This window comes from Schistocerca gregaria, chromosome 3, assembly GCF_023897955.1.
Source record: "Schistocerca gregaria isolate iqSchGreg1 chromosome 3, iqSchGreg1.2, whole genome shotgun sequence".
NCBI classification, from domain to species: domain Eukaryota; kingdom Metazoa; phylum Arthropoda; class Insecta; order Orthoptera; family Acrididae; genus Schistocerca; species Schistocerca gregaria.
In genome coordinates this window covers 419,409,456-419,423,705 of record NC_064922.1, presented here as the reverse complement: position 1 = coordinate 419,423,705, position 14,250 = coordinate 419,409,456, and positions in this window count along the sequence as shown.

Sequence of the window (14,250 nt, the reverse complement as noted above, 5' to 3'; positions counted from 1 at the left end):
TACGTAGCTTTCCACAGGATCTGAGAAGCTTCTCACATACCTTGCTTGCAACTGAAGCAGATGAATGGCATATACAGTTGAGAACAATTATATTTGGTACAACATTTCTAAGATTTGTTATGACAGAATTACGGCCTCCCTACATTGCAAACGCGTTGTCACAAGCCATACCAATTACATTTGCAATTGGAATATCCGTCTCTTTCAACATACTCTCCAGAGCTATGAACAGGTTTTCTGCCGAGCAGTCTTCGGCATCCAAAGGGATCAATTCCAGAAGCTGTGTTTTCACACGCCCGTCAGTTGTTGAAGCACATTTGACCAAAACGTACATATGTTTGCTGTCTGGTATGCCCATACTTCCCTCCACCAGAATTGAAAATTTAATGACCTTTGGTGACTGAACCGTTTTATGAGTTTCCACCTTCGCAATAATATTTTTCCCTATATTGGTAAACTCTATGTGACCCAAAGTCACCTCGGAAACTATTTTGGAGTTAGAGAAAACATATTTTAATACAGTAACAAGCTGGTCCACTGCTGAAAACTCAACACTATGTCCCGCGAAAGAAGTTACTAATCTTACTTCAACTGTCTTCCCTTTTTGTGCATGTTTGCTTTCATCACACATTTTCGAAAAACTGTCACCAACAATTGTAGTACTTTTTACAGTTTTAACATTTAGAATGTGTTTAACTGGAGAAGCATGTTTTGCTAGTTCGCTTTTATCGCAAGTAACAATCGCGTTACCGCTTTGCACTTCGCCTTTCTATTGTCACCTTCAACGGCCTCCAACCACCCTTTCAATCTGTCAATTTGAAGCCAAGAGTCTTGGAAAGTTTTACTATGTTTTTCGGGATCTAATTCACTGAAACCGGATTTCGATTTCTTTGTACTCGAAGGACCGCAGTCTGACATTCTTCAATGCATACAATTATTATTTAATAAGCTTAAGATTCTCACACAAGACATCTCGTCGAAGCGACAGCCAACGGATAAAAACCTCGAGTGACACTGAACTGAACGTTAAACGACTTCAAACAACACGCTGTAAGAATGTGCTACGTTACAGCATAACATGGCACTTGATTTGACCTCCCGCCTAACTTGCATTCTGATATGCATTGTTTATTTGGAAATTCTACAACGTTTCACACGTGTCACTCATTCATAAATAATGGTTCATTTAAGTCGTACATGCGAAAGACAATTTGAACTAAAAATAACTGTTACTTCCGTGAGCTGTTTTACCTTATTTTAGCGACATGCGAAAATCATATCTATAACGGTGCACGCGTAATCTTAATGAGAATGCTCATTGTTGGTTGTAAAAATGATAGATGGCGGGTGTCATGAATTTAACTTCCGTGAAATCTTTATCATTATTCTTGAATGTACCATAACCATTACTACACTATGTTAGAGGCAGCAATTAACCCATTAGCGCCGTGCGTTGCCATATGGCAACGTTTGTAACACTTTTTTAAAATGGTTGATTCCACGACATCAACGAAGCGAGAATGTTGGCAGCACTGGATTCCGTTCCGCAAGACTGTAAAGATCACTACAATGCAATAGTTTTAACAATACATTTAAATTCTGCACCACAAGCAGTGTTGGAAGTCGTTGTTTGCTGACGAAGAAAAATTGAGTACAAGTTCGAGTAAGATTGTTTTACACAGTAACTTACGATGTATAATTTGGTTTTTTAGTATGGTTGTGCTTTAAATACTCAACTATATATTCTTTGGAGGCTACTGCTTGCTGTGAAATAAATTACGTTCATTTAGGCCGTTTGAAAGTCGGTGTTGCCATTTGGCAACGCTAGGCGCTTGTACTCAGTAAAAGGACGAAGTTTCTCTTTTTTTGTTTTAGAAGAGGTTTCTCGCTTGCTGAGGCGCGGAGATTCTTTACAATGACGATATTGAAGGTGATGTGTTTGTTGAGCCCCCAGATCCGAATAGAGATGAATGATGGATTATTGTATGTGTGGTGGCTGGACAACTCAGTTGCCACAATGATCTCTTCTTCAAGTCGTGCACAAGAAGTTGGCCAAGTCAAGAGATTCTCGCAACTAAAAAAGCGAAATATAATGATTCACAGACCAAAACTGGTAGCCAAATATAACACATATATGGAAGGTATTGATCAGATGGATCAGAATCTAGCATGCTATTGCATTGCAATAAGAAGTAAGAAATGGTACTGGTGTCTCTTTACATGGATGTTAAATGTCGCCATACAAAACAGTTGGATTTTGTATAATAAAGCAGGAAACCAAACTATTTCTCGGCTTGATTTTAAGAGAGCAGTAGCAACAGTGTACTTGCAAAGACACCAAGCTTTACGCAAACGAGCAGGGAGGCCATCTGCATCAAGGGCACGTTCCAACAGCCGCATATCAGACTCAGTTAGGTTTGATAAGACTGACCACCTCGTCCAGCACATAGAAGGAAAGAAGAAGAAAAGGTATGCACACAAGGACTATAAATCTATTGTGAGAACAATGTGTTCAAAGTGTAATGTGGGATTGTGTATTGAATGTTTTATTCCATTTCATGTAAAACAATGTTGAGTTAAGGATTTGATTTTTGATTATTAATTCTACTGTGTTATAAAGTATCAATTGTATGATGAAGAATGAATAATAAATTTGCACAAAACTTGTGTATGTAATAATAAATTTCGATAACCTACTTATTTTAGTTGAAGTTGTAATCCACATAAATTTAGGTAGTGAAAGCGCCTAGCGTTGCCATATGGCAACATAAAATATCTCGCTAATAGCGGTAATGACTTTCGTCAAAACAACTCTGTTGTGTAATTTATGCATTTTACAGACACAATTTTTAAAAAAAAAATCACGAAAAAATTAATTCCGGCGCTAATGGGTTATATGTCCCACATTCAAGTTACTTTTTGCAAAAAAAAATCTCTTTGTCCCTTCCTGAAAAATATTTGTCAAAATGTTGCACAATATGGAATAAATCCCACGGGTTGGCAACATTATTGTCAGTATCGTCATTTCCTTATATTTTCATTTGTTTTCGTTCCCTTATACGGCCGATGGTCATTCGTACTCGCAACTGCGAATACAATTCATCTATTTCATAACAGCTGTAGTCGCCGCAGTGTCTGTTCCTGTATGAATGTCCAAAGAAACATTGCAGCGTCCTTCTTAACAGCACCGACCCTGCAATACTGTATTTACCTGCCGATAACAGGCACCGACTTTCAATCACATGTCCTCCCCTGTACTGGAATAACAATATAGGAGTGTACTAAGACAAGTTGTGACGCTAGAACGACGACATGTAATGGAAGTTTGGGTCGGGCCGTTGGTTCCTGCAAAGATAGCCAAAGCGTAGGATACACATTTACGAGCAAGTCATACGCTGCTGACCTGGTGCTGATAGTACGAAATGAGAACAATATGAGTGTGGCTTTGGATTGGATACGCAAATAAGGAACGGTCACTGGCAGCAGTATAAATATGGACAAGAGTGTAGCGATGAATAATGATGTTGGACTAGCAGAAGAATGTGTAGCAACCTTGCGGCTCTTGGATACCTTGAAATGCCTAGGCATTGTTTTTATCAAGGAGCTATATCGCACAGCAGCGTAGCCTTAGTGAGACTAAGAGACTATAACAGTTAGTCCGTACGGGCGTTAGAGGGAACATCATACGGGCATTAGACATGATCCTGCTGGTCACGTATGTTAACACCTACCTGGCGTCACGAATTTCGCATTTTGCTCAAGTACTCCCAATGCTGGTGACGTAGCACGACGAATACTGGCGGCGTTCGGCCTTTGTCAGTGCAGGTCTACTGATTAAAGTAAGATACGACGCCCTTACCCTTCCTCTTGGTAGGAGCGGACTTGGTCTTGCACACGGTCGTGATCGAGGGGTGGCACTATATATCAGCACAATGTGGAGGCGACGTTAGACTTGTCTGACAGGAATCTTAATAGAAGAACTAGCACCTGTTTCTCGAATGGCGCCAGTGGCTGTCCAGCACATTGCCCAGTCACTCCAGCACATACGCACTATATAAAGAGTTCAGCAACGTTCAGTCGGCTCTGCCGGAAACCAGACCTGCAACGGCACGTGACATCTATCGGGTATTAACAACCGGACGACACAGCAATCCTATTGTGAGGAAACATCCACACATCAATTGGCAAGTAGTATGGCGATCGACAGACCATGTTTCCATAGACACAGAGACACGTGTCGTGTGGTACCTAACAGTTAATGGTAAAAATGTCACCCGATCCTGACTCCATGCGATTCATATGACAGATTCACCATTGTACCCTCGGTGCCAGACTCTGGACAACTATGGACAACGCCTTAAATGCGGTCTATCGACAGAAGTGTGGCGTTTGGCGACACAAATGATCGCTTTCTTTCTTCGAATGGGGCAACACAACATTGAACAAGTGATTATATTCTTCTCGGACGGGATCTACTATCCATGTACCGAAACGAATGCCGTAACGTGGCTTCGAGACCAGACGGTGCTCTATTTGTTCAGAGACGGACTTTTGAACCTGTACACAGGAACGACATCTAAAGATCGTGAACAATGCAAAATACCGACAGTATTTCTATAACTTCATGTGGAGTGCGTTTCAAGATCCCCCGCATAGCTGGAACGTTTAGGGTAGGCGAAGTTAAATTATCGATGCGAATGAACGGAAGATAAGCATCGGTGGATACCATATACTTACGAGAAGACATACCCGTATGACAGAACAGGGGGGGAGGGAGGGGGGGAAATTGGAAATACGATTCTCCGTTGTGATGTACCCTTTCTTTATGGAATGCGAGAACAATGTTCCGTTTACTAGCTTTCGAACAAAACAGAAATATTATTTGTGGTATGGCAATGCAGTGGTTGTTACCGAAATTTAAAGTCATTAAAAATTATATCTGAACCAGGATTTGCTTTAATTTGTGAAAAATATTCATTGAAATTTGAAGCATAGTTGGAGAAGTGTCTAGTTTAACATAATTTTATTCTATTTTTCATTTCTGACGTATGTTTACCTATCCAAAGTTTCTTACTTATTACAATGTTAATTTTACGTCATATATTTTTAACTTCTCTTGAAATTTGTTCTTTAACAACATCCGTAATACAAGCTAATAGATCATTCTGTGTGTCAGAAGAAGTGCCTTTAGATACTCCACCGGATACTAAAGGATCTTTCATTTATGGGTCTTTTTCCGCCAAAAATCCGAGGGTTCTAAATAATTTCGTTTATTAACTGACACCTCAGCTTCCTCAAGACCCCGAAGAGGTAACAAAAAAAAATGTTCAGATGTGAGTGAAATCTTATGGGACTTAACTGCTAAGGTCATCAGTCCCTAAGCTTACACACTACTTAACCTAAATTATGCTAAGGACACACACACACTCATGCCCATGGGAGGACTCGAACCTAGCCGGGACCAGCGCACGTTTCATGACTGCAGCGGCTCAGACTTGGCGTCTGCTTTCGTTGTTTCACCAACAGTTTATCTTCCAAAGAAAGATAAGAGAAGAATGCAGGATTTCCAGTTTAAAAAATGCAGTGGGTCTTGTGATGAAATAAACGCGTCCTTGGGAGTTTGAGATAGTCAGCAATACTATTCTTTACAACATAATGATTTAAATATTAGACAACTTACAGTTTTCCTTTCGACAAAACAGTGTCAAGACAGATTGACGATGACACCTCACACGTGACCGGGCACACCGAAATTACTTCACTAGTCAGTAAATCACTACCACTACCTACCACCTTTTAATTACAAAATTCGTGTTCGAGGCGTGTGTCCACCTGCTGGCGAGAAGTAGAAACAAGTCAAACGCCACCTTTTTAAAATCCTTATCCACGCTGTAGAAACCCCAGATGTAAAAGAAACGGGCTTCCGGCGCATGCTCGTAACAGTCGCAGAATTCCGAGTTGCTATTGGTTACAAAGCTAGACAAGTGATGCATTATACTGGCGGGTACATATACGAAGTTTAAACGTAAAATACAGGATGTATCAAAACGAATGATCCGATTTTTAAAAAATTATAACTATTATGTTATTTGAGATATGCGCGTGAACAAGTACTGTTGGAAAGAGCAAATTCTCGAATTTCCCATGGTTTCCGTTAGGTAGTAGCAGTCTGTACCCACTTCAGTTCTAGTAAAAATGGTGTCTGGACAAAATGGTTCAAATGACTCTAAGTACTATGGGACTTAACATCTGAGGTCATCAGTCCCCTGGACTTAGAATTACTTAAACCTAACTGACCTAAGGACATCACACACATCCATGCCCAAGGCAGTGTTCGAACCTACGACCGTAGCAGCAGCGCGGCTCCTGACTGTAGCGCCTAGAACCGCTCGGCCACTCCAGCCGGCTTGTGGAGTTTAGTGATTTCATTCTTATCAAGATGGAGGACGTCCGCTTTCTTCCACGCTTAGTGTTTAGTGATGAGGCAACATTCCATTTAATTGGAAAGGCCGTCGTAATGTGAGAGTATGGGGTACGGAACAACCACATGAAGTTGTACAGCATGAGAGGCACTCTCCAACATTTAATGTGTTCTATGCAGCTTCAATGGGGAAAGGTGTACGATCGATTTTTATAGGAAGCATATATCTCGATATGCTTGAGTACCTTCTTTTCCCACAGTTGGAGACTGATCCGAACCGCTTCCTTTACCATCAGGATGGGGAATTTTTAAGTAAAAGGTTTACTGAACGATGGATCAGTCGCACTGGACCAAATGATTCAGCCTTACATTACTGGCCTCCAAGGTCACCGAACCTGACTGCATATGATTATTTCTTATGGGGTTTATAAAAGACTGTTTATATGCGTCCGTTACCAACAACAATGAATAAACTGAGACATCGCACAACAGCAGCTGTGGAAGCTATAACTCGAGACATGCTCGCTGCAGTGTGAGAACAATTCGAATAACGCACTCACATATGCCTTGCATCTCATAGTTGCAACACCTATGAAAAGGTATGAAAAAAAACTTTTGGTGTTTCCCGTTCATTAAAAAACAAAATTCATTTAATGTTTTTATTAGTTTTAGAAATATAGGCGTGCCATATAGGATGATTCTTTTGATTCACGCTGTATTTGAAAACATTTACGAGGATACGTGATCAGTTCGGGTAACATTCAGTTAGGACGATTACTTCGGAATTTTTTTGGGTTGTCAATCTTAGAGCCTTAATGGACGCTTCGCCACTGGCCTGCTGTCTAAATGAGTGCTGAAGATATTTCCCGGGCTAAAAGGTGGCGGTGGCAATGGATTCGCCACCTATCCCCCTCCTAGCACAGCAGCGATCAGAACGGCTACCTGTACACAGATCGAGATCCGATCACCGGCTTGCACCACAGACTTCACAAAAAGAAAAAAAAGAAAGACACATAATGGTGTTACACGTGATGGAAAGTGAAACATGCCAGAGAAAGAAACCGCATGAATTAGTAAAAGAAAATAACACTGGAAGTCCCATTTACGGATTTTGGCATATGTGCTACAGAGCTACTCATTCTTCTATGGGGAGCGGACAAAGAAGTGAAAAAAAAACTGACTTACATCTTGAAAGTTACCTGCATGTCAAAGAAACTTAACTCTTGATACTATGCATCAAACAACACAACGCAGTGGAATACACAGTCGTACCTAAACAAGAACTAACGTATCAGATCACAGCTTTTGCTATGAGGAGCAGTCACATGAAAACGAGACAGGTGGGCAAAAAGTATCTAAACTGTTTATTATTTCAAAAACAATCGCCTTAACTCTTAATAATTTATTCCACAGTGGGACAAGATGGCGAATGCTATCATGGGGAAATGCTTGCGGTTGCCTACTGAACTACGATTATATTCCAGGCGAACACCTCTTCGTCCGAAGCGACGAAAGTCTTGCTTCAGGGTTGTATTAATATGGAAACCGCACGGGGAGAGGCCAAGACTGTATGAAGGATACGTGATGGTTTCCCAGCGAAACTTCAGCAGCGTAGGCGCAACAACCTTGGTCACACTTGGACCCGATATAGATGTAGAATGTTAATAACGTTTGATTTATTTAAAAAGCTTTAAGAGTTTTCAAGAAAAAAATTCGGAGGCATTACTTTTCAGCACGCGCTGTGTGTCAAGATACATTGTGCGAAAGATTCTTGTGTTGTCGAGATGTGCAAAGCCTAAAGATCTTATAATTGTACCCTGTATGTGCCCAGGTGACTATACATCTGGCCTGTGGCAAATACAGATGCAAGGTTGAGAGAGGTGGTTTGGTGACCAGATCTGCAGCAGTGTTTAGCACCGTGCAGCACATATAAAACTGCTTTCGTTCTGCTCTGGTGACATTTGCCTTCAACTAAACGCATTTTTATGCCAGACTTCTTAATTCTGTTTGTTGTTTCTTTGGTGAACAAGCCAATGTATTCCGCCAAGCACAATGCTATTTTCTGTAGTTTATTGTGAAGACAAGCATGAATCACAGTCACTACGACGTACTGTTACTCTGTATCTTCATATTATATTAGTGTTTCACACAGGAAAGCAACGCGTTCTCTGCGAAGTAAGTATCTACATCTACAGCACACTCCGCAAACCATCTAATGGTGTGTGGGCGGAAGGTACTTTCGGTACCAGTATCTGATCATTCCAACCCTGATCCACTCGTGAATAGTGCGTGGGAAGCATGATTGTCGGTAAGCTTCTGTACAAATTCTAATTTCTAGAATATTCTGCTCGTTGTCTATACGCGTGATGTATGTGGAAGGAAGTAATATGTTGTCTGACTCCTCCTGAAGAGTGCTGTCCCTAAATTTCGATTATGGATCCCAGACAGATGAACAACACTCAAGAATCGGACGAACAAGTGACTTATAAGCCACTTCTTTCGTAGATGAGTTACATCTCCTTAAGATTCTTCCGATGAATCTGAGTCTGGTGTCTGCTTTTCCCGCCATCTGTTTTATATGGTCATTCCAGTTAAGGTCGCTCTGTATAGTTCCGCCCAGATACTTTACAGCAGACTCTGTATCCAGCTGATTTTCATCAAAAGTGTGGCTGTACAGTAGTGGATTTCTTTTCCTATGTATGCGCAATATGTTATTTATTTGGCCCGCCCGCATATCCGCGCGGTCTAACGCGCCTCTTCCCGAGCGGGAAGGTATGCCGGCCCCCTGCACCAATCCGCCCGGCGGATTAGCTTCGAGATCCGGTGTGACAGCCAGTCTGTGGATGGTTTTTCAGACGGTTTTGCACCTATCTCGGCGAATGCGGGCTGGTTCTCCTTATTCCGCCTCGGTTACACTGTGTCGGCGATTGCTGTGCCAACACAATTTTCACGTACACGTACACCATAGTTATTCTACCGCGCAAACATTTCGGGGTGCACTTGTCTCCTATGAGACATTCCCGGGGGGTCCACTGGGGGCCGAACCGCACAATAACCCTGGGTTCGGTGTGGGGCGGCGTTGGGGTGGGTGGACTGCTGTGGTCTTTTGTTGGGTTGTGAACCACTGCAGACTATGGCGGGAAGAAGCCTATCCGTCATTTCTAGGTCCCCGGTTTAATACATACTTACATTTAAGTTCAGGATCAACTGTCATTCAACAATTCTCAGCAGGTCGTTCTGCAAATTCTTATTATCTTCTGACATAGACAACTACATCATCTGCGAATATCCTTAAATAGCATCCGACGCTTTTTACTATATCATTTATATAAATTGTAAACAGCAACGGTCCTATGACACTTCCCTGTGGTACTCCGGATATTACCTTTAGGTACTATTCTGGTAGGACGCAAAGCTTAGACAAGCTAATTACATCGATTAATGTGTGATGTGTTGTAAACATTTACACTGCCTGACAGTAAAAGTGAAGCAGCCAGACGACATTGTCAAATGTCAGCGTAACTTTGTACACATACACATCGGCAGTTATTGAGTGTTTGAGCTGCAGTTCTCTGTGCCACGTATAATGGTCATCATGGTGCGTTAGTGTTGTGCATGTCCGGTGTTATTACCAGGCCTCGTAGGGTATACAAGGTTCATGAGCAGCGTCAAATATTGAGTGATCACTGTCAAGGCCACGGAAATGCTGCATGATCGTGTGATTGTTATCAGCACCTGACAGAGTCTGAAAGAGGGATTATCGTGGGTTTTCATTTGGGCGGTGGTGGAATCGTGCAATATCCAGATTTGTGGGCCATTCGAATGTTACATTAGTCCGATGTTGGATTGCACGGGGATGTGGTGCACGCATGCTCGTCGTCAAGGTTCCGATCAAACGCGACCCACCAGCACAAGTGAGGATCATCGTTCTGTGTACCAAGCGCGTTCCAACCCCTTACATCTGTGACTGCCATTCTAGAACAACCAATGGATTCCTTACAACATTCTGTGCTATACCTCACCAATAGTCGGAGATCAGCAGCAGCCGAACTACAGAATTACAACTGGCGCCGTGGTGTGGGGAGCCATAGGGTATCCGCTGGTAGTCACTGGGGGACCTCTGAAGGCACAACAGTACATCACGGACATCCTGCGTCCTCAAGTTTTACCAATCATGCTATAGTTCTGTGGTACCACTTTTCAATGATGCTATAGTTCTGTGGTACCACTTTTCAACAGGAATTTGCTAGTCCACACGTGGTAGTTGTCTCTATGAACTGTTTGCGTGATGATGAGATACTTCTGGCAAGAAAGATCCCCAGATCTGACCCTGATAGAACATGTGTGGGACATCCTCGAATGTCAACTCTATCCCAGATCCAGTATGTAGGATATTAAGGACCACCTACAACAGTTGTGAGGCAGCTTGTCTCAGGAGAGAATACAACGGCTTTATAACATCCTTCCCAACAGGATCAGTGCTTGCATTCAGGTCAGAGAGCGTGCAATGTCATGCTGATAATGGGCTCATACTTCGAAATACTTTATAAATTTGACTCGCTTTTGTAATCTCTGAAATAACATCACATACTCTCTCAATACGTGAGGTTTTATTACGTTTCCTCCTCCCTTCTGGATGCCCTTTTCTTCTCATGAAAAGAAATAAAATAATACAAACAATAATAAAATGTACTTTTCACGGTCCCAGTAATCAACCTGGGAGGAGTTCTTGTGACTCTGGGCCAATAGGAGAGAAACGCATCATTGCCTGTCACTTGCAACCATAATACACTCCTGGAAATGGAAACAAGAACACATTGACACCGATGTGTCAGACCCACCATACTTGCTCCGGACACTGCGAGAGGGCTGTACAAGCAATGATCACACGCACGGCACAGCGGACACACCAGGAACCGCGGTGTTGGCCGTCGAATGGCGCTAGCTGCGCAGCATTTGTGCACCGCCGCCGTCAGTGTAAGCCAGTTTGCCGTGGCATACGGAGCTCCATCGCAGTCTTTAACACTGGTAGCAGGCCGCGACAGCGTGGACGTGAACCGTATGTGCAGTTGACGGACTTTGAGCGAGGGCGTATAGTGGGCATGCGGGAGGCCGGGTGGACGTACCACCGAATTGCTCAACACGTGGGGCGTGAGGTCTCCACAGTACATCGATGTTGTCGCCAGTGGTCGGCGGAAGGTGCACGTGCCCGTCGACCTGGGACCGGACCGCAGCGACGCACGGATGCACGCCAAGACCGTAGGATCCTATGCAGTGCCGTAGGGGACCGCACCGCCACTTCCCAGCAAATTAGGGACACTGTTGCTCCTGGGGTATCGGCGAGGACCATTCGCAACCGTCTCCATGAAGCTGGGCTACGGTCCCACACACCGTTAGGCCGTCTTTCGCTCACGCCCCAACATCGTGCAGCCCGCCTCCAGTGGTGTCGCGACAGGCGTGAATGGAGGGACGAATGGAGACGTGTCGTCTTCAGCGATGAGAGTCGCTTCTACCTTGGTGCCAATGATGGTCGTATGCGTGTTTGGCGCCGTGCAGGTGAGCGCCACAATCAGTACTGCATACGACCGAGGCACACAGGGCCAACACCCGGCATCATGGTGTGGGGAGCGATCTCCTACACTGGCCGTACACCTCTGGTGATCGTCGAGGGGATACTGAATAGTGCACGGTACATCCAAACCGTCATCGAACCCATTGTTCTACCATTCCTAGACCGGCAAGGGAACTTGCTGTTCCAACAGGACAATGCACGTCCGCATGTATCCCGTGCCACCCAACGTGCTCTAGAAGGTGTAAGTCAACTACCCTGGCCAGCAAGATCTCCGGATCTGTCCCCCATTGAGCATGTTTGGGACTGGATGAAGCGTCGTCTCACGCGATTTGCACGTCCAGCACGAACGCTGGTCCAACTGAGGCGCCAGGTGGAAATGGCATGGCAAGCCGTTCCACAGGACTACATCCAGCATCTCTACGATCGTCTCCATGGGAGAATAGCAGCCTGCATTGCTGCGAAAGGTGGATATACACTGTACTAGTGCCGACATTGTGCATGCTCTGTTGCCTGTGTCTATGTGCCTGTGGTTCTGTCAGTGTGATCATGTTATGTATCTGACCCCAGGAATGTGTCAATAAAGTTTCCCCTTCCTGGGACAATGAATTCACGGTGTTCTTATTTCAATTTCCAGGAGTGTATATTGGACTCAACAAAAGAATCCATCTAGCCTCTTTCACTCCCCTGTTAAGCCGAGCAACCCAGTGGATGGTTGGGTAACCAATCCCAACAGGACGCTGGGTCGGCGAACCGATCAGTGCTGGGGGATCCAAGGCTCACAACCTTGGCAGTATCTTGGTCGGTGCGGAATATGGTTGACTCCAAAAAACAGTTTCTCAGTTGACAAAAGCATGGAGGAAAGTTTAGCAAATGCTACTACCCCAGGTGGTACCCGTCTTGGACGACGCATGCAGGCCTTCGGAATCTGGGGAGCCTGGACCAATATGCTTGAAGGTATCGGAGACTCCTGCAACTATTAAGCATAAATGCCGAAATTACTTTGCCACGTTTAATGTCAACTCACTTCTGAGGGATAGTAAACTAAAACAACTTACAGATATTCTGCAGCAACATAAGACACTAATTGCAGCGATTCAAGAAATAAGATTCACAGATGAACATACCTTTGAGTCAGAGGCTAAAGAATATTTAAAGGTAAAAAATGGCAAACGCTCTGTAAAGACTATTCCTCACCTTGGCACGGGATTTATAGTCAACAAGAAAATTCTAGACTCCATCATAGAGTTTAGCTCACCAAATAGACGAGTATCCACTAGGGCATGTTGGTTACGTTGCCAAACAGCACATCAGATATGGAGACGCCTCGCGCCAAACCCAGCACCCATAAAATCACCTGGAGTGGCAGATGAACACCTTCTAGAGATGGTCTTCACTCAGTGGCACTGGCTCGATACCCAGAACATCAGGTCTAACAGGGGCCTACAAAACAACGGCTCGCTGAAGACGCTGTTTAGTGAAGCCGAAGCTACTCACCTGTTTCAGATGTGTAGACTGTCTTGGCATTGGCTGGAATCAGAAGTACAGGAATCAATCGAAGTGCAGGTACCAGTGCTGGTAATGGCTAGATGGCGAGTATTCATAGTTGCTATGACAAGCTGTGTCGTGACAGGAGCCCAGCGTATGCTACAGCATGTGGAGATTCAGCCCGTTGCTGTGGACTTGAAAAGTATTCTGGCACCCAGTGATAGGATTTTGGAGGCGGCTCATTTGCACGCCTCTCAACAAATTGAAAAGTCTAGTTTGCGGTCATTGCTGCAGTTTTCGTCCCCCCATAGGAGGACTCAACCCTCCAATTTCCGGGCTGCTGCAAAACCTGTAAACTGTAACACCCCACCTGTTACTTGTCTGGATTTTGCTTGTCTTCGCCCCTGGCAAACAACTTACAGAGAAATCGGGAGTGGAAAAGTACGCAAGAATGGATAACGCTAGATTTAAATTCGCCCTAATAGTTGCTCTGAGCACTATGGGAGTTAACTTCTCAGGTCATCAGTCCTCTAGAACTTAGAACTACTTAAACCTAACTAACCTAAGGACATCACACACATCCATGCCCGAGGCAGGATTCGAACCTGCCACCGTAACAGTCGCGCGGTTCCAGACTGTAGCGCCTACAACCGCTCGGCCATTCCAGCTGGCAAATGTCGCCCTGTCACCCCTAATTAATCTGCGGTGGTAGTGTTGACGATAAATCACACCCATTTTTAATTCCAAACGTGAACCATAACGAACACTCAGG